The following is a 27,288-nucleotide window of genomic DNA, read 5'->3' as shown; positions in this document are numbered from 1 at the left end:
TAAAAAAAAAAAAAAAAAAAAAAATATGCCGGGGAGAGTACCATAGAAACGAAGTTTGACAATTAATTTCGGTTGCAGAATACCAGACTCGAGATTCGATGAATCCCGTAAGACTTCTGTTATCGATATTTCAATGATAACGCCAATAAAGACTCTTTCTTATGCATTATTTTCCTCTAGGGAAAAGAAATTTTCTCTCGAAGGAATAAAGTAAAAATAAATCCTTTCGAAAAATGAAACTTAATACTCGAATAAAATTAAAGGGAAGCTATACGGAATCGTATATCGTGCTTATCTCCATAACTATTTACAAAATATGACATGATAGTTACTTATCACCATAATAAATCACCAATGTTCGTGAATAGAATTTTATTATAAAATACGTAGGCTGCACTGAATTATTAAGTCTCTTGTATGTTCAAACGTTCCGATCTTACTTCTGACGGGTTTAAAAAGCGTGTCATAACATTATCTATTGACATGTTTGATATCGAAAATTTTTACCGAGCATTTTCGTTTCTATCTTTAGTTGAAGTAATTTTGTTTTATCACTAATTTAGGTACTATTACTTTAATATCTATATTTAAATTTCCAAATTCTATTTTTGTTATCTTTTGATATATATTAATAACGTTAAAATAATTAATGTCGAATCACGTCGAGTCAATGAGGTATTGAAATGGAAGAGAATAAGAAAAAAGATATATTAAACGGGTTATTCTCACGTGTTACACCTTGCGCACGCGGGAACCATCTGCTTCACACATATTACATTTCCACACGGGGAAACCATTTCTATTTTTCTCCTTTCTCAAATTACATGTGTTATAAAATAGACATTAAAACGGATATATTACATATTATTATAAACTATGAAGATACACTCCGTGAGAGTTACAAATTCATTTAAAATAATATTTTAATTTTGCCTATACTAATCCCTTAATCTCTTAAATCACCTATGTTACTATAATAAAAATTATAAATATGTTGGTACAATGTTTCCATATACTATCAACTTCGTAATATTTCATATTTATTGTTTTTCGACTTTGCAATTTGTTATAAATATAGAACAAACTGGACTAAATATGATACAGCACTATTATCGGATTATTTAAAATGTACTAGACGAAAAAAGAAGGAAAAAATGGAAATGAATATTGAAAACAAAATGACAGAAATAATTACGACATTATTTAGCAGCAATCTATAAATAGCTATAATGTAAAATTTTAATTGTTTGAATCTAATCGACATGTCTCGAAATAATTCTTTGAATTAAACGTTTCTTAAGAGACAAGAATGGAATCAAAATACTGTCAGGCACTAATTCTTCTGTTTTCAATTAAATCATTATATGAAATATTATTGAAAAACGCAGAATTTCATTTTCTAGAATTACAGTTAGAATGGCGGCCAGGAGCGTAATTTTCTTACCTGGAAATTACTGTCAGCAGACACTTCGTCACATTAATGCAGAAAATAGAAGATGTGGAATGTAACAAAGAAGCTTTTTCCGTCGGAGCAGGGAAGCTTTCAAGGAACAAAATTTCCACCGTCACTTTCTTACTCGACGAATCATAAATCTTGGCGGATTTTTCGAAGGTCACCGTCTACGTTCGATAGCGAGGACACATTTATCACGAACCACTTTCCATCGAACGATCAACACACAGTTCGAAATATATCCACGACGCTCGTACAATCATACAGATGCTAGTTTATATATAGGATTTTTGAACTCTCTCTCTCTCTCTCTCTCTCTCCCCCTCTTTCTCTTAGTTTCGCTAAACTTTTGTACCTTTGAAACTTGCAGTCAACCAATGAGCAATCCTTCAAGGCCAAGGTTCGTATCACGTGACACGATGTTCAAAATCTTAGAATAATTGTTTGTTGATTCTTCATAACTTTGTAGATTTTATTTTCGAATTGATTTATATTTTTATAGCTCTGGAATATTTATTTTAAATATTATTTTCTCTTCGTTCATCTCAATTGGAAATTTGGTTTATATATTACGAAACATTAATTTTGGTATTTAACTTTTAAATTAAAATTTCACTGAATTTCCATTGAATTTGTCCAACTTTTAAATTTAACCTTGTTCAATTTTTACTGAATTTTTCTTTAATTTAATCTCCAAATTTCGATTCTATTATGTTATTGCATATCTTCCTGATGATTTGACGTTATTCGATGATCCAAAAATATTTCGAAATCGTGTATATCGAGGATCCAGCTATAGAGAGCTCCGATAACATCGAGCAAAGTGCTTGGAAAACCAAGTGAAGGACGATGGAAAAGCAGGAGAGAACTCACGTGTTCGCCTGTCAATATGGCGGCGAGACGATACACTTGATGCGTAGTGTTTACTTGGTATCGTGTTATCGACCTTGAAGATTTTCCTCAACTCCTACGAAATTTCATCCAAAATCAACACGTACATATATCTTATACTTATATACTCGTTATAACAATCATTAATATTAAAATAGAAACAAATAAAATCCACTTTTAAATGTTACTTTTATCAAAATTCTTCTCTCATCTATTTATTCAATGTGAATCACTCATTTGTATCGAGGACATCAAATGAAATAATGTCAATAAGATACACTTTCAGAAGTTAGTATTACCGAATTCTTCTTGTAGATATTCATTCCGTAAGCATCACTCATTTGTACGAGATGAATCGTGCAGGACAAGGTCAACGATATCCACTTTTAATGCTTAACTTTACCAAAGCTTTTCTCCACCGATTATTCATTCAACAATTAAACAAACCATATCGAAGCATCACTCATCTGTACGAATAGATCAGATACAACAATGTCAACAGAGTCCACTTTTAAAGGATCCTTATTAAAATTCTCGTAGCTCTATTATTCATTTAATAATTCAACAAACCATGTCGAAGTACCATCAACGATAAAATCACGAATTGGATAAAATTATGGAAAGCTACGAAGTTACGAATAAACACGATGGAGCATGGATCGCGTTGGCGGCAGAGGAAGCTTAACGAAGGTCGGAAGTGCGAATCGCGAAGTCCTCTGGACTCAACTGACGGCACGAGCGGGGCTACCGAGACGGAGAGTGCAAAAGGGGGTGTCGGTGGGGGCGCGATACCACCCCGAGATAGAGAAAGCGCGAGAGAAAACGAGGTCGCGAGAGCGCGCGAGCGAGACGGAAGCGGCCGGACGCGCCGCCGCCTTGACGCTGTTTCCGCGATACCTTCTAGTCTCGCAATTCGGGGATACTCGGCCGAGCCAAGACGAAGGTGGAATGCAAAGGGAAAGCGGCACGCGGCTCCACCGAGGAGTAGACTCTTGGTCCAAGAAAAAACAAGACATCCCTATCTCTATCCCGAAGTTCCCGAAAGAAGTAAGTGGAAATCGTTGTAGGTTCCCGGCCAACAAACATCGCTGCATCGAACCGATACCCGAAATTTCTTCTTGGTCTACGCGTTAAATCGTATATCCATGACATGAAATCTCGATTCGAAATGTGAAACGTCGTTGCAATAGTATGCCTCGGGGTATGTAAGTATCGCTTATTTGATGCGACAATGACAGAACTCGAAAATCACGAATCTAATTCATTCAAAATTTTTCTAATATATACGGCACAATCTAGCTCCGCTTAAAATAAATATTTCTTTAATTCGTAGACACAGTCCAAGCTAACTATGTCATTAGTGTGTAATCTTAATCTCCAACGTTTTACTATATATAATAATTAATCTTCTTGTATATTTGCATAACCGCGCAATATTACAGACGCGAGAAGAAAAACTGACGTAATTACCGACATCCATGAAACTAAAGAATTACGATTATAGATACGCGAATCTCTTCAGTCGTTAATAAGATTGTACACTGTAACATTTTATGTAGAGAGTAGAGGTATTCTTTAATTAGGAATAAGAAGAACAACTTTATCTTTGATAGATTTCCAAGTAATAATTCATATAATCGACTTCATATACCAGTGAATGTAATTAATATACGTCACAGTCGGTTCATTTTCGATTGAACATTTTGAACGCTAACACAGCAGATCGTAGATTACGGTGCATTACGCTGGCGCACATAAAAGCTTCCTAGCAGCACCCACTTCTGTAATATTCCTGCATATTTGCTTTGGATATAGGTCATGTCGAGATATCGATATGTAGGCGAACGCGATTTACCCGTACAAATTCACCGATCGAACTAACAATCAACAGTTTAATTTAGATATATCAAGCATCCTGTTTAATATGACGCCACAACATTTTCAATGACCACATATAATAATTATTTAGGTTACACCTGACATAAAAGGTACACGTGGTACAATGTTTTATGTTGAAGAAAGAAAAAGGGAAAATTGACATCTTCTTTGACATCGCTGCTTTTTGATCTTCCTTTGTGAAATTCTAATGACATCCTTAACTTCTTTCGATCCCATAAGTTCATTCTTTTCACTTTGGTGTAGAAGTAAGACCGGTTAGTTAATATTCAATAAAGAAGAAGATTATTGTACTTATTAGAAAAGAATATGCCTCGAGAAAAAGTACTATGAAATTATTGTAAATTAATACGGTAATGTAGTCACCTTTTATTAACATCCGAACTTGGGACTATCGATAAGTAAAGTATAGAGTTTGTAACAAAGAAATCAAAACGAACGATACGGGGACTGCAAACTTTGAAAAAATACCGTTGAAGAATGGTACAATAATTTGCGTTGAGAAAAAACACAACACGCATGAACGTTTAGCGAAAGAATTAGCATTCCAATGAATTAAAATGTAAGAAATATTCACGTAGAGAATTCTCCATCTTTCATCTCACCTTACACACAATCAAGTTACCAATCAAGAATTTTCGAATCCTAACATTCAGAATTTACGATTCTACCCTAAAACTAACCGAGAATTCACCTCTGCTCGCGACGAAAGGGAGGTAAGTGGAATAGAAGCGGAGCGGACAGGATAATTAATTTTATCGGCATCGGAAGAAGAATTGCAGTTTCGTTGAGGATTTAGTAGGAGTCGCCGGCTAGCTTGAAGAAAGAGGAAGGCACGGCCGGTTGCTTCTGCAGTTCCTATCTGCTCCGTGCAGCGTCCTTGTTCTACCCCACGCCCACCGGCATCCCCATTAGCAAGCGCCGTGCCGCGACGAAAAGGGAGAAATTAAAGCGAAAATAAAGCGAAAGGCAAATAAAAATAAAAGTATCGCCCTCTCACTGGCGCTGGTGTTGCACTGTTCAGTCAGGTTAGACTGCTACCGGCGGCAGCTGCATGCATGAGACTCTGCAACAGTTTCATTTACCTACCCCGTAATTTCATAGTCGCTCTTCCTCACCTCCGCACCCCTTTACCTTTGTGCTCGCGCGCGTTTTGTCTGCGTGGTTCTAGTGACGAGGCCACTAACATGTTTTTTCGTTTATTTTTTTACTCTTTCTTCGTTTTGTTTAAGTGCATGTACGTTTATGTGGGCGTATAAAGTGTTTTAACATTGGAAGTTAATTGGCAACGGTGATATTGGATACAACAATTTAAACGATGATGATAATTACATAGAAATTATGCTATACGATTATAATGGTAATTTCCTTTTTTCTACTTACATCGACAATGGAAACAGGGCGAAGATGAAAGGATTCGCTACTTATTTTCCACTTACCTGAAACAAATAGAGAGAAACAAGATCAGCTTCAATGAGTTAACTGTTAGCACAGAAAATCTGATATCAGTCGTTTATACAGGGTGTTTCTCACAATTTGGCCAGGTCGTAACGTTATAACAACAAGAGATAAAACTTCATTAGGGGGGGTTTTAAATAGTTTCCAATGGTGCATCACATGATTCACGTGTCTCCTTCGAAAATGGAGCCATTTTCAAAACTTCAAAATTATCTTTACTTCTTCAAATTCTTAGCGTCGAATTTTTTTGACTGATAATTATCGGAATCTTTCACTTTTAAAGATATTCTAGCGAAAGACGCAGTGAAATTCCAAATAACTTCTTCTTTTTTCATTTCTTACCATCCCTTAGGTAATTCACTTGAAACTCCGAGAAACCCCCAGTACACGTAGGTAGGCGTTTTTTCATTCTCTGTCCTCTCGCCATTCCACAGTCCATCAAATGTCCGTTTTATTGTGGCCCTACATGGACGGAAGTGAAATTCACGGTCGAGGAAGGTGTTGGTCCTCGGTCCCTCATAATTCGATTCAGTGAGGCGCAGCCGCCGGTGCAAAGAGGGATTTTCGCGATTTCGTCTGAATTTAGTTAGGTGGGATGTGCATCAACCTGATAACGAAGTGTAGGTGCAGACACGGGCCTATCCCCCTGTGATGACATTCTTACGTGTTTTTTCCTAGTCTGCAGCGTTTTCTGTTTTTCTGTTTCCTCTGCGAACCTTCCCGGCCACGTAATTCTGGTAAAGTGACTTCGTTTTGGTAAATGTTTTATCCTCTTAACGAGTGTAGTTTGAAATGATGAATATTTTATAGTCGGCGCCGACTTTTGTATGTAGCCAGCGTTCATTAGGTTAGCATTAATGTAGATTGAAGAGACGTAGTAGTCTGTTGCGGTGAATTCTCAAAATTGAAAATTTGGAAAATTGCCTGACAACGAAACAGTGTTTGATGCGCGTGTGGAGGATATTATCACGAAATTGCGGAAAAAGATTTTAACAATAATTCATATCAAACATATACGGCATCGCACAGAAATATCACAATTCAATAATGGCAACTAATCACATTTGATTCGAATCAAACTGAATCAAGAATCATGTTTGATATTGCCTCCGCGTCAGTCATTTATTACATTCATTTCTTCCATAGCTTAGAATTAAATCAAAATTAATTTCGCAATCAATTCTCGCGTATAACAGACGCGTTAAATATATTACCCCATAAGTTATTCCTACCACCTAGATAATGTAAAATCTCGACGCAGAGACCACGCACAAGCGAACAATGGCACTAGATGTCTACTAAGAAACATTCGAGGAGAGCGACGAAAATTACGCGCGACCAGGAGAGACAGAGAGCGGCGGAAAAGCCAATACTCCATATCCCTAAATCAGCGCAATAAATCTCCAAATTGAACGTGGAACGACAGCAAAGCTTTCGTCGTGTAACAACGGTGTGTGAGAGATATAGCTACGCGAGGAGGTGGAATGGTTTAAAAAGAAGAAAAGCCACGTTGCACGAGCACATGTGTAGCCGCGAGTTATGCCCTTGGCTCTTTCAATATCGGCTGGAATAACTGGTCAGGCACGGATGACGGAGCGAAGGTTGCCTGAAAATGGGTAAAAAGAGGATGCTGAGAAACCGAGGGTATGGGAGAACCCCATGGTGCAGAGCAACGTCTCCGTAGTCGTCGTCGTCTCGCGTCGCTTATACCGGACTAATCGTTGAAATACGTGCAAATATTTATTTTCCAACTGTCACGAACAAGCCACTCTGCCCGGTTTCCTAGGTGATACCAAAGGCAAGGCAGGATAGGTACCTAGGTACCTAGGAGAGCTTCCGAGAAATACGACTGCTGGATGCATTCGAGGCTCCGTGCATCAGCACACGCGCTCCCTATCCTCGCACCCGGCAACTTTTTATTTATGTTTCCTTGTACGGTTGCGCGAGCGCACAGAAGCAAATCAAAATGTTTTCTCGAACTCGCTGCTCGACACTTTCCTTCTTTCGTGGTTGTTGCAGTGCAAAAGTGAGCCATTTGTCTTTTCGAATGGGCATCATCGTGTCGATCAGCGATGGTACGAGGACTTTCATGCGTTTACGGACAATTTGAGAGTGGTAAAATGGAAAGAAAGTATACGCTTATGTTAATTAAAATGACATTACGTTCGCCTATATGAAACGCTTTTCTTTGAAGTTGGAATTTAGCGTGTCAAATAACACACGTTCAATTTGTTATCTGCTGTTATCGATGAATTATTAATGCATATTAATACAGATTAAAGAGAGAGGAATTTATTATAAATCAATTAGAGGTTAAGTAGATGTAGAACAAAAATATGAAACTTCGTTATTGCGACTTTAAGTTCCACAATGGTTCCTGATAAAATGTAAATTCAGCATTTACTGAAGGTTAAAGACATTTCCTATCCCATCCGAGTAATCTTTCAAATGCGTAAATAATTTTAAAGGGATTCATAAATGAAGAAGTTACACCAATTTCGTTCCAGTTCCTTTTGAATTCTAAAACTGTTAACTCTTACAGATCTGAAGAAATAAGATAAAATGATCATTGAAAAAATATATTAAATGATATGGAAAATGCTTCGATTAGATGGGACAGATTGACAAATTTTCGAAACGGTCGCCAGAAATTGCTTTATTTGTCACTGTCGTTGTCATTGCGAAAACTTTTCAATCTGCACTCGTACGATATTTTAAAGAAATTGCGTGCAATTCAAGTTTTATTTGATACACTTTTCCTCTCGTCAAACAACTTCCAGTCGTCTGTCCACGTATGCAACGTTTATTGCAGCATTTGTCACGAAACTGCAAGACACGTAAATATTTTTAGCAACATTTTCGGAAACGGTTATCAATCCGACGTCGATTGGCCTTTGTCAACCGGCAAGCTTTGCAAAATAGATCGAGATCTAAAGGTCTCTCTTTAACGGATATCCAACAGAGAGACTGGCTAAACGGCATAACGTGTCGCCCTTTAAGGACGCCTCCGCAAGAATGCAACGCCATGGCGTCGACGTGACACGCATCGACGAAACGCGATTCACGGTGCATGCTAATGCCCGGTTGAAAATCTGAAACGTCAACTGGAGCAGCGTTGCAACGTGAACATGGGACGCCTACCGAGATTTCGTGGAGATTCAATTCGGTCCGTAGCGACGTTCTCCGCGTTCGTGACGATTCCAACCGGACGACCTGCTGCGAGACAGAGAGGGGCAAGGATGGGTTCAATTTGAACGTGTATTCCGTGCAACGAACATCGACAATGGCGCGATAAATCTGTAACTTTCGAACGAAGTCAGCGAATTTTCCGTAGAAGTGGAGATTTTTGTTTCACTTTTAACTCTTGGAGTGGGGGGGGGGGGCTATTATCGATGACATTTCGACTGATACGAATTTTATTTTGACGTTAGGTTGTGTAATAAATTCGTTCGTAATTCCTTAAAGAAAAAAGCGTTAAAGATTTTTAATTTGGGAGCGCTAAAATGTATGTGTTTAAAATTGTAAATATATAAGTATTTTTTTAAATATGAAATGTTGAATGAAAGTTTATTCTTGGTAAAATATTAGAAGTCAATTATTATTCATTATTAGCGTACATTGCAATATTTGCTATGTAGTGTATTAACATGGTATATTGACATTGGGAAATCAATCTTAAACACAATTAAGGTTAACTCAATCGTCATGTTTATCCAAGCGCGTTTGCATGCTGCACATCCGCTTTTGCAAGAGAGTAAATCGCCTTTTGAAAGCTTTTAAGCTTTCTGAATCGAGTGGAACGCTGCTCTTGAAAATAACGCTGCCAAAAAATAACTACGCTGTTTGTGGAGTGTGCAAATATCGGCATGATATTTTAGCAAGTTTGCATAAAACGAGATAATAACTTGCTATCAAAGATTCCATTTGTCTGATTTAAATGATCCCCCGCCATAAATAAACTGCTGAACGACATTTATACAGAATTACATAAATTATTAAATTATAATTATTTTTCTGCAGAAATGAATCATTAAAAAATTGTATAAATTATTTCAACTGAATCGCGCTGCAAATAAATTTGTGATTCATATTATGTAAAGTTATCAAATATTCAATTATACTGATTTTTTAGGGAAAATTAGACATTAACATATGTTTCACAGTGTATGTTTGTTTTTAAATGAAACAATTCTTAGTAAACTGGAAGTTTCAATTTTTCTTCCGTCTGTCTGAATTCAAGTTTTCAAGAAATTACTTCATTTATACACGTACATAACGTTTTCATAGATACGAGATTTTTCTTTCGGCAAAATATAATATAAATCTTTTAGTAATAATTATATTCAGGTTTTTCATTTATCCGAATGAAGTATTTCTATTAACTGTTTTTTTTTAATAAACTATAGTCTTGCTGACACGAGACCTTTTCACTGGCGTCATATAATATGACACTCAGATCTATCTAGGTTGTTATCGTTTGTTGGATAAGTTTCATTTGACGAGAGATTTTTCATGCGGGCATGAAACGATTTCATTTGGAAAATACCACAATAAAGTGATCTTTTGTTGTCTGTTACGAGATCCTCGCGGCTCGAGAACTTTTTATTACTTAAAATACTAGCCCATCGTTCTGTTTTAATGTGGTAGATGCTCAACTTTCAAAAGTTCTCAATATTCTTGCAATTTACTCAACAAGCTATCTTTTATCACAAAGCAAAATCTTCTCAATAGAACTTTAGATACAATGTAAAATATACCCACATACAACGAAATGTGAGCAGTATACAATCATTTCCACGAAACTGAACTTCAAAGCGTTCCTTATGGTTTTCATTTTGTATATTTAATCAAAGCAATTTCCACATCATTCGTTATACTACTTTTTCAACACTGCTTTATTTTGTTATTCCAGACTTGTAAGAATTATCAGTTTTGAGCTTTTACTAAACTTCTACTGAAATTCAAACTTCAAGCAACAGTTCATATGTATTAATGAACCGTTCGTCATTCGATCAATATGTTTTTTATCCGTAAAGCGACACTCGACTAATGACGATAGCGCGTGATTCGTTGGAATATCGTTAATTACATAGAGAGGAGCGATAGTACGCGACACACTGTTTGAACGAAACAATGCAGAACAAAACCGTGCAAGCCGGAATGATATTCTGAATAATTCCTCCGCACTTCCGCGCCTACGACTCCGAGCGAACCGACTGAATCCGTTCATAGAGTTTTAGCCTCTCTGGCGTGCATTATTCACTAGGCTGAATATTTAAATCACAGACGGGAAAAAGAGAGTTCCGACGAAACTCGGTTTAACATGAGTGGCGATACACTCGCTACGTCTAGGCATTTACTTATTTAAAGAGTGCAACACCGACTATGTCGCAAACGGAACAGTTTCCAAGCCTATCTGCATTATAGAAAAAAGGTTTAAGGTACTGGCAATTCCAAAAACCGTTATTTCCCAGGATTATAGTATCTGAAACTTCAATGCAGCTTTCCTTTGAACATCGAATAACACATCCTCCCATTAAATGATCTTTTTTATTACGTTTCTACGTTTCAAATTCACGATACCAGGGAAGAGTACGATTTTAAAACATTTCGATTACCAAAACGCTATGATAAACTACTTAGAATCGATGAAAATAAGATGTTGAAAACATAACAATTCTAATAATTCAGTGCGATGTACGCGTTGTGTAATAAATTTATATTGACAAACACTTGAATATGGTGAAAATTCACTGATAAATGGCCGCCAGTTCTTTCTGTTTAGTTATAGAGACAAGCATGATATACGGCTTTCTACAAGTTTCTCCTATTTGAAGAGTAATAAAATTCGATTATACGTATGATGACGTATCCGCGTTAATTGCGAAAGAATTGTATTGATTCCCTCTTTTGGTAAAACGTCATGTGTTGCACTTTGAAATTGTCATTGTTAGCATAATACATATGATATAATTAATTCATATGGATTAAAGCAGGAAAAACTACGCGAAAAACTTTAAACGACGTTCATCTGAAATCGGTGTAAGATGAATTAATTTCCAAAAGTTCGTATATCTCTGTCGACGCGTAAGACCAGTGCAATATTCTCCTTAAGACAAGATTGGCATCCACAGGTAGGTAGGCGTGCGCTCGGTGTCCAATAAAAAGGTAACTCCGAGGCGAGAGTTTCTATATCTAGGCTCGTAACGTCACGATAAATTCCATTAGTAGAATTTACCGTGCACCTATAGCGCACCGGAGAACACCTAAATCAGTAGGGGCAGTGTTTCTCAACCTTAGCTCTGCCGCATCCTTCTACAGCTTTATACGGTTCTTCCGACGTTCATTTAACGCAACAGTGGCATAAGCCGGAAAACGACGATTTTAGGAAAACGAATTTCAACATTTCGAATTACGTACGTTGAATCGAAATTGCGCACCCGCAACTGCGAGGATAGAGTGTCATCTTTTATCTCGAATTCCCTTTAATTCGTTCCACCATATCAAATATTACAAAGCAAATGCGAATTGCGACGTCGTAATAATCGAGTTCGCGCGAACAGCTCCCTCTAAGTACCGAATAAAACCTTTTCTCCCCGCTGCCCCGGAAATTAGGTCATGGAAATTAGCAGACAATTGAGTTCCAACTTGCACTTTTCGATACCGCGCTAACCGAGTTTTGATTGTCGAGATTTATCGCTTTAATTATCCCGGGAAGAGAAAGTACGTTTAACCAAACGCGTTTTTGCCAGTCGTGTTAACGTTTGCGTTGACTTTGCGAAAGAAACGTTAATGCGCGTGTTCGAAAAACGTTCGAAAATGGCAAAAATTTCAAATACAAATGAAGAATAGAAGTACGAGTTCTCTTAATCAACAGAAGTCGATAAAAGTTAATAATATCGGCAAAAATATAATAGACATTCTATTGATTAATTCTGTCGATAAAAATCTCTCTCGAACAAGGAAGAATTGACAAAAGTGCTACTTTCTGCTCCGTCTTAGATATCAATGAACTTCTTTTTTTTTAATATAGAGGTATTAGAAGTTGTATTGGTTTTTGCAAAAAAAGAAAAAAAAAATGAAGGAGAGGAGACACAGAGAAAAGCGATGGTTCGCAGCGAAAAGTGAGGCAAACATCATAAACTCCTTCAACTTTGTCGATTGCGTATTATTATGCAAACAATTTCGGAAAGTTCCAGCAGCGAAACGGGTAGGAAGAAATAATATCGCGGTAGTTGAAGTAGGTAAAAAAGGTTAAATTCTTCCGCGCGTCTCTCTGTCAGCGCCGCCGTTATTCCGCTCTCTGAAAGTTTGTTTGGATCGATCTCCTTGGTTTCATTTCGCACTAGACGTAAGTGTACACAAAGAAGTGAAAAAGCAAGCGTATATACGTTTCATCGACGAGCCTGAAACGACCCCGGGGATATCAACTACGTGGAAGCGTTATTTATAAAACGACGTCTTGCAGAGTTTCTTCGAGGCCAAAACATCCACCATAACCAATATAGGTCTCACATTATTTACTTAATAAACGTTACCTTCTTAAAATCTGTTCGAAACTTAAATCTGTATATCGCTCCTTATCCTCCTAACTAATTAAACAAAACATTGACGGTCCTTCGACAATTACTTTTCATCACATTCAAATGTTCGTCAATAAAAATTCCAATAGGAACCGCCATAGCCAGATTCTATACCTTTGAATCGGTAAACATTTATAAAAAAAAAAAGGACGTACGAATTCGTCCTTGAATTTCAATGTAGCTTTACAAATAACTTTGACACTCTGCAGCTTTGTACAGGCTATCCAAACTTTTGGAAACAACTGTAGACCAACTATTGCTTCTGAGATCCTTCTCACAGGATGTTCAATGGTAATTAATCGAGGACGAAGAACGACCTTAGAAAACAAGGTAAAAGGATCGGTGAACGCTAAAGGGCGAAGAGCTCGTACATCAGGATCCGCAGCGTGGATGGGGTAATAAACCGGTGGAGAATGGGCGAACGTGGAAAAAGATACGTGAAAGCTGGTAAATAATACGATAAAAGCGCACCGGTGTGCCTGCAACAGTGGGAGGAAATTTGTAAACGAAGTAACGCCCGATAATCTCGACGCAGCTATAGTTTTCGCGTGCAGGAGGACGTTCTTCCGCCTGGGCTAGAGACTAACGACGTCCTCGCCCTCTTATCTGCTTGGTCACGTAGACCTCGAGCAGTAGAGGATCGTCGTTTTCTAGCTAGTGCAGTCACCAGTCTCGTGTCCCACCCCTTCTTCCTTTTCCTCGTTTCGTCTCGGGCCTCCGATCCTTCTTCAGAACGAGGCAAAATGCGAGGACATGGGGGGATAAGAATCGCTGGCGTTCTCGGTTAATTTAGCTCGCTAGGAAGCGCCGTAAATAGGAAACGTCCAGGTGACTTCCGGAATCTCCCTTAGTACTCGAAACGTGACTCCGACGCCTGCATCGACTTTGCACCCCCTTTTGCCGGCGTCCAAACCATTCGCACAGAGGGCAGTGACGTACGATATGGTGTAATCACCTGACCAAGTGATACCTGCATTGCGCAAGCGCCTATCCATGGAATATTCATGCACTGCAGTTTCTACCTTCCTGTCTTTTACCAATCTCTGTCTCGCGAGCGATGCGTCGAATTTCAATGAAATTTCGCGTGAATCGTTTACGATAAACATACGGTAGCACGATAAACGTACGGTAGCTCGCCAAAGTATTTGAACACAGAATTATACCTTTATCACAGAACAGTTTCATGGATTATATTTGCTGCCCGATGGTCAATAGTCCATAAATCGCATAAGTACTTTATTTTTTAATACGTCGCTTCAGTAGGTCATTTGGAAAATTCGTTTCTACCGTGAACTTTTGTCTAAGCTTAGTTTAAAGAGAATTTAGGAAAAACATCGAAATTCGTTTATAAAGCAGGTTTCTTTTGGCAAGAGGCGAATTTTATCTATCTCGTCCATCGAATACTATATGGTATAGATGTATAGTCACGTTATTACTTATCATGATCAATTATCCCTTGTCGGATTGTCTCGTGCACTCATAACCAGTGGCTTTATTCTTCTTCATGATTTTGTGTTCAAGTCTGGATGTGCCGTGTCCATTAGTGACAAAGTGTTGAGTGCTACGACTGCGAAAGGGAATACAGAAGAGTGAAGTACTACCAGTCAAACGGTAGTGGCGCCACACACTAAAGCCATAATATGACCAAAAGTCAAGTCGCTTCCACATCATATCACATCCATGTTCGCGGAATTTAATATCCATAGCAAATTCCATAGTATGTATACCATTGACGAAGTATTCAGTCAATGGTTTCATGTACATATTTCGTATAAAATGTGCCTCGAATCGTCTTCTTTAATTTCAGATTTGATTACAAGAAAAACTAATGTTTATTTCTAATTTGAGAATAGTTTGTAGATACTTTTACAAGATTTTGCTTCATTTTGGTATTTTTCTTTATTCATACATTAATCTCATAAAATATTTATTGTACTTTTAAAACATGTATATGATATAAAATTTGATATGATACTAACATTTATTATGTAAAACTGTGCAATAAAAAATAGTTACGGAGGTACGTTATTTTTTGTGATATTTTAATGTCATTTTGTTGTATTACTAGACATTTGTAGCTTCTAATATATTTTAAAAATAATATATATATATATATATATATATATATATATATATATATATGTAATGATTCTGTTGCAAGTAGCCATAGCTAGTATCGTAAGGGTATGTTTATGCTGAAACTGAGATAAAGGGCCGCTACAAATGCTACTTGGAGAAAGCACGGAAACAATGGAACCATGTTGTTATCGTTGTACCGTTGCTTGCACCTTTGGTATAAACACAGCTCGTGTAAATATTTATCTGGAATTTTTTCTCTCGACTGTTCATTCCACGTTATTTTAGACGAATCCGTGCCATGGTATTATCTTTTTATTTACTCGTTTGCTTGTTATGATAATGAAGGATCCAAATGTGTTTATTCGATTTACGATAATTGGTTACGATATAACCACAGAAACAACATTTTCTCGTCAAGAGCTATTAAAAAATAATTATATGTACAGAGAGTCTGAGGTTGTTCTTGTTGTGAGTCTATTGTTTTGTGATATACAGTGAATACAATACAGTTCTCTTTTTTATGCCAATTATGCAATTTCTACGAAAATGTTTCACGTAAAATCGAAAAGAAAAATCGTTTATATCGATGATAAGCTTTTCATATTTTATTCGAGCCTATAATATCTATTTTCTAACATCAGAAAGATAAAAGTAGTTGGTAGAATTTTTAGTTAGTAGATGATTATGAATTTTGTTTCTGATTATACTCCACTCTCGAACTAATTGCGTTCTGAGAATAGAGACAGGGTACACAAATCACAACAAAGTTGATGCATTAGCACGACATCATTCTGAACCTTGTATAACATGCACGCTGTTCCAACATCGAAAGCATTCCTCTTAAAGCACGATGGTTTATACGGTAAACGAAACTTGAAAATCAGAGTTGAGATTAATACGATGGTGCGTAACATGGAAAATTGTTTTGTGAAAATATCACTTGTGATATAACAAATTTTATTCGTATAAAGAAATGAAGTACACCATTCGAATAAGTAATATAAAAACTATTCGGCAAATTATTTTATGGAATTATTACTCGTAACAGATTCCATTCAAATAAAGAACGATAAAAATTCATGTCGTTAATTGGAAAATTTATTCTAAGCTTTAATAAATAAAGAAACAAATGATGAATAAAAAGACGAACTTTGATTCGAATAGAATAAACGTAGAATTCGCACAGGAAATATTAAAAATAGATTCCTCGTTATTTTCTCTGTAGAGAATTCTATATTATTAATTATTTATCGAACGTTATCGACTCAATTCTAATTAGAACGTTCGATCTTTTATTCTCGACATACGAAGCGCGCAACTTTAAACGAAAAAAATCTGGAAACACGTTTTTCAATTTCCTATTCAACGCTTCCGTGTCAAGTGGCTGGCAGGGGCCAATAATTCAGCAGGTCGCTGTATTTAAACGAAACGGATACGTGGAAAGCTTCGAAAGGAACAAATGAACAGATACGATCCTTTAAAAAGGCATCGTCTTTTAAATTAACCAAGCTCCAGGGAAAATTGATATTTCCGATAAAGCTACAGTTCGCTCTGCTTAATCGACCCGTTCATTAAATCACTTAATACAGCTTTGATTCTTCTTATTTCCAATAAACTTGCATTGTACACTGAAATATCTCTTAACAAACATCTCCGTACGCGATATCTACCTATTAGCTAGACGAAAGAAGTAATCTATTAATTAATTTGTTCTATTAATTTGGTATAAAATTATATCGGAAATTACAGAATCTTAAAATTTGTTCAATGCCAAAAAGATAGCAGGATATTACTGACGTTTACGTTGGGGGTGGGCATGTATTTTATATTTTGTTTACTCCTTTTTTTTCTTAATAAATGTAAAAGTGGATAAACTGTGTTACATGTTAACAATATACGTTCTAACGTGTTAACAAAATTCTTAGGACTAACGTTTTTATTACAATATCTAAGGTATCTGTGTATGTAGGTTTTTGTGACTACACATTTACGTAGTTATCTAAAAATTACCCAAATCCTGAAACCCAATTTTAACTATCTCACTAGCACCGTAGATCTCCTAAACGCTTTCGTTTATAAACAGTCTGCGAATTCCCTAAATCTGAACTACACGATAAATCCTCCTGTACGAAAGGAAGAAATCATTAGGCGCGATAAAGAGAGTACACGTTGTACTCTCGGAGAATTAGAAGACCCGGTCGTAAATCTCTCTGGACGAAAAATAAGGAAGAGCAGGAGGGATGAGTAGCAGCCGAATCACTGCGCGCGAGGAGAAACGTGTTAAGGAGGATGGCCCGTCGCATCGTGGCGATGAGAATTTATGGGCTGTTCTCGAATCGCGAATACAATTTAAGCGCTGTTGATCCCGCCGTGACAAAGTGGCTCGCATGATGGATGCGGCCGTGCTTGCGTTTGTTACGTTGTCGTTGAACAGAGACGAGAATCAGGGGTGACAAACGACAGAGAGAAATACTGAAAGAGTGTGTGTATGTGCGTGTGTGTGTGTAAGAGAGAGAGAGAGAGAGAGAGAGAGAGAGAGATGGAGAGATATCGACGAGAGTAGAATGTACCGGACGAACTATAAACAGAAAGGGTCGGAGAAGCAAACAGCAAGTGAAAAGAAGAGACGGTTACAGAGACAGGGGGAGAAACGATGACATAGAAGGGGTGGAAAATGACGAGAGGGTTATACCGTGACATCCTATTTAGTCTGTAATTCGCGATCTATTCATCTCGCCGTGCTCACGCCTCTATTGATGACGCTTTAGAATCCTTAACCACGATTGCGAATTAAATATCGAAATAATATTAATAGGAATGTTGAATAAATATTAGGTTGTCCGAAAAGTTTCTTTCGCTTTATAAGGAAATAATAGACGCACAATGTTTTTTGTTTTATATTAGTTTATTGAATTATGCACGAACATAATAATAGAAATATAACGAATAATACATAATAATAGAAATATAACGAAATGGATCATACCTAATTCAATAAAATAATATAAAACAGAAATTGTTGTTCATCTATTATCACCTGATGCAACGAAAGAAACTTTTCGGATAATACATCTAGGTAATTGAACCTGTGCATTATTTAACACTAGAATTATAAAATATAAATACCCATCTGTATTTATATTTTGAATCTATATGTTTATTTATTTTTTTAAACAAAAGTGTTACGATTATACGATTGCAGCAACTAATTTGTAGTCTTACGTAGATTCTAATTTCTCTGATTTCTTTGATATGCCTGAAGGATTACGAGCAAAGCGAGAGGGTTACGCGAGAAGGCCGGTGCAGATTCTTAGGGTAGCTCCTTGAATTTTGCATGTGACCTGAACAAACTTGCTGCACAGGCTATACAGGAATGTAATACAGGAGAGCGCAGCTCATACCTCTGACTTAAGAAGCTGCCTTGTAATTCTATGGTCTCTATTTGAAATCTGTCGTTCTCCCAAGTTTACGATACGTCATTTGTATCGAAGAGTCTTGCAGTTCTCTTTGTTCCAGAATTTGGACCTTTCCTTGGCCCGAAATAAATGAAACGAAGAAAGTCAAAATGAAACAAGTGTGTATATAGTAAGATTCCTTATGAAACATACAAATTGTAAGCTCAATGTATGTCCCAAATTTTTGTACTTAGTGTTGGAAGAAATCAATGTAATGGAAATTAAAATAGAATTAAGCAAAGTAAGACCCTATGTAAAGATGAAAACGACCGCACGAATAAAACGAATTGGACCTTGATAATCATAAATAATAAATAGATGGTTGAACCTGGACAGGTACCTTTCGAGCTTCAAAGATTCACAATGTAAATCGATAAATGCGCAATACGTAAATCTATCAAATAGTTCGTATAATTCGTATCTAATACTCTCAAAACTCACGGTATCATTGTAATTGATTCGAAGGAAACGTCGCAATTACCATCACTAATAAAATCCATATACAATCGAGGCATCGCCGTAATTTCTAAAATAATAACAAACACCAGGCGAGAAATATTTTCCAACGGAAATAAAGTTCAGCGGCAAAGTTAATAAAATATTCCTGCTGGATCTCTCGATTTTATTTTCCGGTCGTGGTATTGTACTGCGAGATATCGAACGTTTGAAAAGCGCGCGCGCGCGCGCGTACCAATAAGCAACGACGTGCCGATAATCCTGTTCGAACGAAATTGTTCCGTATACTTGGCAATTATTCCGCGGCTCGTGAAATTTTCGTATTACCGCGAAAGATGCATCGCATTATGACTGTTATACGACGCGTACGTACGGAATCAGACCCGCGCGTTGATATAACGCAGCGTACGGACAATTTCTCCCAGGAAACATTTCGAACACAACGCCAAGGCAGCCGCGTAGTTAGCGTTGAAATACCTGTCGTTAACTAGAGCAATCTAGCCCCGAGCATACGAAGAACGTAGTCACGAGGGAGTCGAATATATCGTCTCGGTACTTGCGCGCGGCTTCGCGAATACGTGCGAATGTTTCATGAATAAACGCTTATTCGCTACATTTCCGTATCGAAAGAAGGATAACTTGATCATGTTCTTGTTCGTTCCTCTTAAACTTTCTAAAAATACACGAACTGTCTACAAACCAAAATGATTAATTACTTTTTTTGTATTGTATAAACGTTTTACAATTTGTTAGATAGTACAAGGAAGCACTTGATTGTTTCTTATCTCACATAATTTCATTAATTTTCTCTACCTTCTGTTCCGTGAAGTGAACCGATTTGATAAATAAGCAGCTGATGTAGTCTTGATTTTCGATAATTCGACATTATCTGTATTCTCATTTATCAAAGAGCGTAACCGAGTTAATATATCCCAACAAAAATCCTTTGATTACAATCTTCCTTTCTTAATTACAATTCCCCTCTCATCGTGATATTACCTTAACTTTATGTAAGGAAACTACGTTTCGCGGTTCGTCAGCGATCCAATGGTCCATATACCAAAGTACTTCTCGTATTCTTTGACTACAGGATAGTCGGAAAGCATTAATTTGGCCGGTATCTGGGAACCGAAGACTACTGGGAATACGGTCTTCGGCAACGATCTCTCTTCTGTCGTTTCTTTTAGACCGACTTCAGTCGTAATATCGTGAACGTTAACTTCTTTTCTCCTCTCTCTCTCTCTCTTTCTCCTCGATATCCGTGGCCCGTGGTCGAGATTCAATTTGCAAAGGCCATTTCGCTAATTGCGTAAGTACCGAACCGCAGTCACGTGTGGCTATAACTCGATCGTGCCTTCCGAGTGTGCTACCCTCTAGAACGCTAAAATCCAGTCGCACGTATTCGCGGAAACACGTTGAGCGTAACTGGCTACGCGATACGTTTATCCCGTTAAGTGTTAAATTAAATTTGACTTTTAATACCGTCGATTTTTTTGTAGCGGCTTCAAATACAATTTGCACGCTTATGCGTTTATGGGAAATGCTTGGAATACACGTAATACACAAATATGTCTAAAATGTAGAAAATATACTACTCGTTATAATATTTGAGAAGTAAAACGATCGTTCTGTTAGATTTCATTTTTTAAATAATATCCCTACAGAAATGAATAATTTGATATTTGAATTGAAATATGTGTGCCTTTTAGTTAAATTAAATATGATTTTTCTAAATGTAACCGCAACAGCAATCCTGATTATAATTTGTTCCAGACTACGATTCGTTCGTACATAGTGTTGCTGGAAAAGAAATTAATCGAATCGCTCGGGTAATTCCACGTAATTGAACAAATATGGTTTGTTAATTAATTTCCATGTCTTTACATTCGATATGTATATGTGTGTACGTTCGTTAGGTAGGACGATAAATCTCCGAATGGCGATATTAAACTTTCCTGTCGAGCGAAGCTTTGAAATATATTGGAGGCTTGGCTGTGCGGAAAAATTAACTGTACGGATGTACCGTAATTACTTCGATTGTAACCGTTTGCCAAGCTAATTTCTCTCTCTCTCTCTCTCTCTCTTTCTTTCTTTCTCTGCTTTAGTTGTGTTCCAAACGATAGGAATTTGCATAAATATTCGCAGTACACCAATCACAAATAAAAAGAAATCTTACTAAACATACGGATTCCCTGTGGTAGAGCGTACCTTGTACTATCTACACATAATATAACACGGAATAATCGGATCGAAACTGGAATAAGTCAAGCGTAAAATAAAATTAATAACAATATCGTTGTACTCGAAGACTGCCGATAAACAACATCGCGTTTATACGGCAAACATTTCTCTGGTATAGTATCTTTGATAACTAAATGGTTATATTTAATGGAATTACGGTGATCGGTATTACACGTTAACGCTGTCGATACAACGTTAGACTTCTCTTGGATAAAGAGGTGGAAACCAAGAGAGAAGAGAGGGAAAGGTTGGACGAAACGATCTTCAAAACAAATCCTCGGCAAAGCTTGAAACTCCTTCCAGAATTACCGACTCGGATTTACTCGGCGGAGCCGAGCTTTCTCTGTTCTTCCGTTCGGAAAGTGCACGGCCAACTTTCCCAACGAACGAGTGATTCGATATTAATGCCGTTACGAGTTCGCGCCTTACTAACTCCCATATGGGACGGTCGTTCATGGATCTCTCGCGGCCGGAAGTGGAGGAAACTTTGTCGCGAGACAGATCTCTCTCTCTCCCTCTCTCTCTTTCTCTCACTCTGTCATCTAAGTAGAACGTTTCCTCGCAGTAATTAATGGCCAACTATTTCCCCAGTCTCTGTTTCAATATCACGATTCCACGGACACTTTCACCGATGCCAATTCGTCCGCGAAATCGCGTCTCGACTGAGACGTCTAGTTCGATTATCGACCAGGTGCAAATAATTTCATTGACAGACGTAATGGCTTTCACGGATTTCGTAGGTTTCTCTTTTCTAATAACGATGAGATAAATGTTTGATTGATTGTTTGGGAATTCGTCGAGGAATTGCTTAAAGAAACAATAATCCGAACTCGATGACTCAGATTTTTCAATTAGTAAAGTAATTTTTTGATATTAATAAATTGATTTCGATATTCGAATTAAATTATATTATTCGACAAATTTTATTAAAGAAATGATTTAATTGTAGGCTATACAACTGTTTACAACAAATAAATAACGCGATAAATTTGTTTCCTTTTTAAATACGAGGTAACATCGATTGAAAATCCTGCAGCTAGTTATTATTATAGTAAATTATTATGGTAACTTTTTTTTTGTACAAGATTCGTTTTCCCTTTAATATCAAAGAAAAGAATTCTCTGTGCTATTTTATTCGAGGGAATGCCATGATATTACAGCATAAACTTTCTTTCCTTTTCACATTTACGATATTTCCTTTTTCCTTTTCTAGCGTCTATAATATCTGTTTAAAAGATTTTCAAGTAGATATTATGTATGCAGATGTTATATTATCAAATATTTTAAAATTCGGATAAGTAAACGGATGATAACTAGAAAGATTCGAAATTTTTGCAAGATTCTGAAGTTGTTCGCATAATTTGCAACAATTCCCACAATCGCGAAGCCTGCGGTTTTACAAAATTTCCGTTCAGGTACAGGCGAACAGGTGTAAAGAACAGTAGCTCTGGGATATCCTCGAAGACGGTTTGTCGCGAAAGTTTCGCGTAGTCCGTGGAAAGTGCTTCTTTTTCTCCAAAGGTTCTCTCAGTTCTACTCTATGCGTAGCAAAATGTGTCTTCGAATAATCGTATGTTCTTTTCCCTTCCCAAAATTTGTCACATTGAAATACAGATAACTACAATTTTCAACAAATGTACGTAGCTCTTTCCTTTTGACTTTAACTTGAAGACGAAATATTCTAACCTTATAAGTCATTGCGTATAACAAGATATTAAAACTGTTAAGATATTTCTATTTGGTAGACAGTTCTACATTTAACAATATTATTAAGATATGTATAACTTTGTGTGCTATACTAGATTGGCCGCGTAGTAGTGACACACATATGTGAATATGAATGTATCGAAGTATGTGTGTGCGCGTTGTCTCGAAAAACAGATGAATGTAGCTGTTCCGTTGGCAGTGTGGTATAGTAGATGGTGAGAGAAAGAGAGTGCTGAGACGCGTGCAAATGTATATCGACGAAGATCCTGGAAATCGTTTATTAAATAAATCTAAAACTCTAATGAATTCTAATTGTAACCTTAGTGTTCCTTTACTTTTATTTCGGCAATTAAGATCCACAATTCTCAATACAAATTAATTCTTATAATCGAAATTAGTATGATATGATACACTTCCTGGAAACACAACTTTCGCAAAAGTTCTCAAACGCTAATCGATCATAAGTTTCAGAAAAATTAGTAGTCGAATGGTTTCGATCTGGTTCCACCGTTTATACCTGAACGTCTATAAGTGTGCAAATCGTATTTGAAACTGCAGGCCCGACATCTCTTTTTCCGTATTCGTAATTACTTAATACATTATTAATAGACGGCTGACTTTACATAAGCTCCAGGGGAAAGTCGGGAAATTTCGAGACGAGAAGTTAAGCAGATTGCCGAGACTGGACATTTGCATACCGCCACTTCCACAACGACGACTTCTCCACCGTCGTCTCTTATTTCTCCTTGGCGCTTCTCGTGCGCGCACAGAACCCCAACGAAGACGAAGAACCGCCATCGCGTCATCGAACGAGTCTCGTGACTTTTAAGAGGCATATCTTTCGATAATGAAATCGGGACGTTCCGAGGAAAACAGGGGCGCACCGGCCAACTTCGAACCGTGAACGAATGAAAAGAAACCACCGGCCCGATATTAAAATTGCTGGAGGAATAGCGACGTAAGATACCGTTTATCGATGAGATCCATTGTTGCAACACGATTTGACTATGAATTAACGGGACAATTATTCATTTGGAATTAAAGCGAAAGTGGTTAATTTCAGAATATGAAATTACTCTCCCTTTAAGTGGATATAGTTACGATGGTATAGTTACGTTTGATTTGCGAATTAGCTGCATATTTAATTTTTTGAGATTCATAGAGAAGCAGTTGATTTGAGAATGTCGAATTATTTATTCTTTAAGTAGATATAGTAATATTTGAGTATGAATTAACATTTATTACTACTTTTAGCAATTTTTCTATTTTCTAGTGAGAACGTCGCGTTTACATATTTACATATACGTTTACTGAATAACTGGAGTAATTTAATTGCCAACATAAAGCTTACATATGTAAATATATTAAAATTCCTATGAAATAATTTGAAAATCAACGTGGTAAGTTCATTTGACATTTCTGCAATATTTTTCTGAACCATTGGCCCAAATTGTTTTTAAATACAGAAGTAAAATTAATAATTTACTTCTGTTTGCTGTAAGTAGAATAAGGCTACATAGTCGGGCTAAATTAAAGAAGAATAACACGATATAAAAAAAGAGGTAAATTATATGAAGTTCGAGTATTTTGTTGGTGGAGAGGATGACGCTATTATTCGATGGAGGAGAAGGGGGGACGCAATGGATATCCAAGACTAGAGAGGAGGACAACGAGACTCTGATGCAACTTTAGTGGTAAATTGCAGGTAATTTGCGAGAGAGGTGGTCGACCGAGCAGTTAGCAAGCCAGCAACCACCGCCAGAACAACAGACTCGCTCGTTCAATGTTCTGCAGTTACCTGAACGTTAGCTTACAAAGGGTTAAAAGGAGCTCGCCGGACGACGCATACTGTTCCATTTACATCGAAGCCATCCTCTCAAACTTCGCGCCTTGTTCATCTCCTAATATCCGACGAAAAGTGCACGTGTAATTGTAAATACCATCGATCATTCGATGGAAACAGACTTTCCGTTTAAATTGCATATATAATTACGATTCGATGACTATCAATTGCAGAAGATCAAAGAGTGTTTTTCTTACGTTGCAACCCTTTGCACATAGGACTGAATTATATTTGCATTCTAAGATGACATGAAGGAAGATTGTAAGTAAGAAACACTGAAGCAGCTTCGTGGTAGATTAAAATTGAAGCGGATAAAGGAGATAAACGGGTATGACTAGCGGCAAGTAATATCTTCCTCGAAGGGAAACATCCAAAATTAGCTTCTGTAGCTATATTTCCTTCGGACTCGGAGAATCTCTCTCGTGTGTACAGATAACACTTTAAATTAAGAAACTCGTGCAACCCTTTCGTTTACTTATCACATAATTGTTCCACTACCGGAAGCGCTTCATTTACCTGATAAGACTCCTCCAAACAAATCGATCGTAAATCATTATTAAACGAACTAATTATTATACCCGTTCTGGCATAGCTATTACACATAGATATACTAACTTAGGTTTTTTATATTGAAACAATTATATACAAAGTCAAATTTCATTTTTTTATAGGTTTCATAGATTTTTATGGAAATAATTTGTAGTTCTATAATTATTAATAAGCATAAGAACCATGTGAAATATGAAAATTATACGACAAAAATTATTTGTTAACATCATAAGTTACGAAAATCGAGTTCGAATAGATGTGTTCAAGTATAATACCAGGAATTTAGTCTCCAAAAAGAAAGAAAAAATTGATATTCTACACGACTTGTATTCTCTATAGGATGTTAAGAAACGGTAGCTTAAATAATAGATGAGAATATCAACAGGTACAATCAATTATACGCGGTGTTTCCAAGGCGCAATCTACACGGTAATTCTACGTAATTTGTGAATTTTACATGTCATTCTCCAGTGTAATTTTCCAGTAGTCTACACGACTATTACTATCGATTAACAATATCTAGCTAATATAAAATACCTGATAATTCCAAATCCTTTAATTAAATAAAATTTTCATCTTGAGTTTAATTTTCATGAAAATTCGTTTCAATCTACAAATGTCTACGTGAATTTTAACATGAATAGCACTTTGTAGTGCCAGTAACATAAGAATATATTACGAGGACCGCAGACATACGGGACGCAGAATAGATCAGGTTGATTGAACCAGAAGACCTATTCTACTTATAGCGAACATAAGTAAACCACAAGTTGTGCTCACGTATTTAGAAACAATTTGCGTCAATAATTTTGAATACATTTGAAAAACACTTCTATCAAACACTTGAAATGTGACTTGTCATCTTCCCTATATGATTTTTATATAGTTATTTATTTTTGCCATGTTGCTTTAATTCTAATCCACCGCATTAAAGATCAGTAAGTAGCTCTAATGTTAAAGATTGTAAGATTCATAATTGTTAGAGTATATATTACCTTTTCAACTTTTAAGGGATGTGAAAGGTACATATACATAAAATACACGTTGTCTAATCAACTTTCAAATACTTAGAGGAAAAATTGTACGTAAAAACGTTACGACGATATAATTCAGGAGTAAAAAGGTTAGAAGCATCGATAGTGGCGTTACCCTCGATCAAGCGTAGTATTTAAGAGGCAAAGCAGCGGAAGCGCGTTGTAGAACGGACAAATTCGGTCGATCGTAAAATTTCATGGAGGCATTGAATCGGGGCGGCGCACGGCGGTTTAATAACATAAAGCTTGTCTGTAATTAACACGGGCGGAGAGAGCGAGGTCTGAAAATAATATCTACGGTGAATTCCGGTGGGATATCGTTTCACGGACGAGCAGTGACCCGAGGCAGTTCGGAGGCTGGTTTTCGAGAAGCTGGGAGTTTCTTAATCTGCTCGTAAGTCAGAAGGGTTCCGCGAGGCAACGAGCTAGGCGTTGCCCCAAGAGTGCGATTCAGCTTTTCAACTAAGCTCGTATTACGCCGCTGGCCCACGCTCATCCCAGCATCTTCGAGACTCATGCGATTTTTCACTACGATCCTTCGGGATAATTGGCAACGTTCTTACTACCTATCCGTTTCATCCTGCACCACCGTGTTCTTCAAGCTGCAGTAGAAACACCATAGTGGTTTATTCCCTTGTATTTT

The 27,288-nt window shown here is 37.0% G+C and overlaps 1 protein-coding gene across 6 annotated transcripts in view; it reads right to left on the bottom strand.

Annotated features, from left to right (window-relative positions):
* LOC100746173 (teneurin-m) overlaps window positions 1–27,288 on the bottom strand; it is a 662,892-nt gene that overhangs the window by 575,750 nt on the left and 59,854 nt on the right. The window contains exon 1 of one of the 6 annotated variants that reach the window (XM_033319247.1): window positions 1,445–1,868. The exons of the other annotated variants lie outside the window; for them this stretch is intronic. The gene's annotated coding sequence lies outside the window, so the exon portion shown is untranslated. Of the gene's footprint in view, window positions 1–1,444; window positions 1,869–27,288 lie in introns of those variants that run through there. 6 annotated transcript variants of the gene reach the window in all.

This window comes from Bombus impatiens, unplaced genomic scaffold (assembly GCF_000188095.3).
Source record: "Bombus impatiens unplaced genomic scaffold, BIMP_2.2 scf_0142, whole genome shotgun sequence".
NCBI lineage: Eukaryota > Metazoa > Arthropoda > Insecta > Hymenoptera > Apidae > Bombus > Bombus impatiens.
Note: the sequence above shows the minus strand (reverse complement) of the source record. Positions and strands in the feature narration are given on the sequence as shown.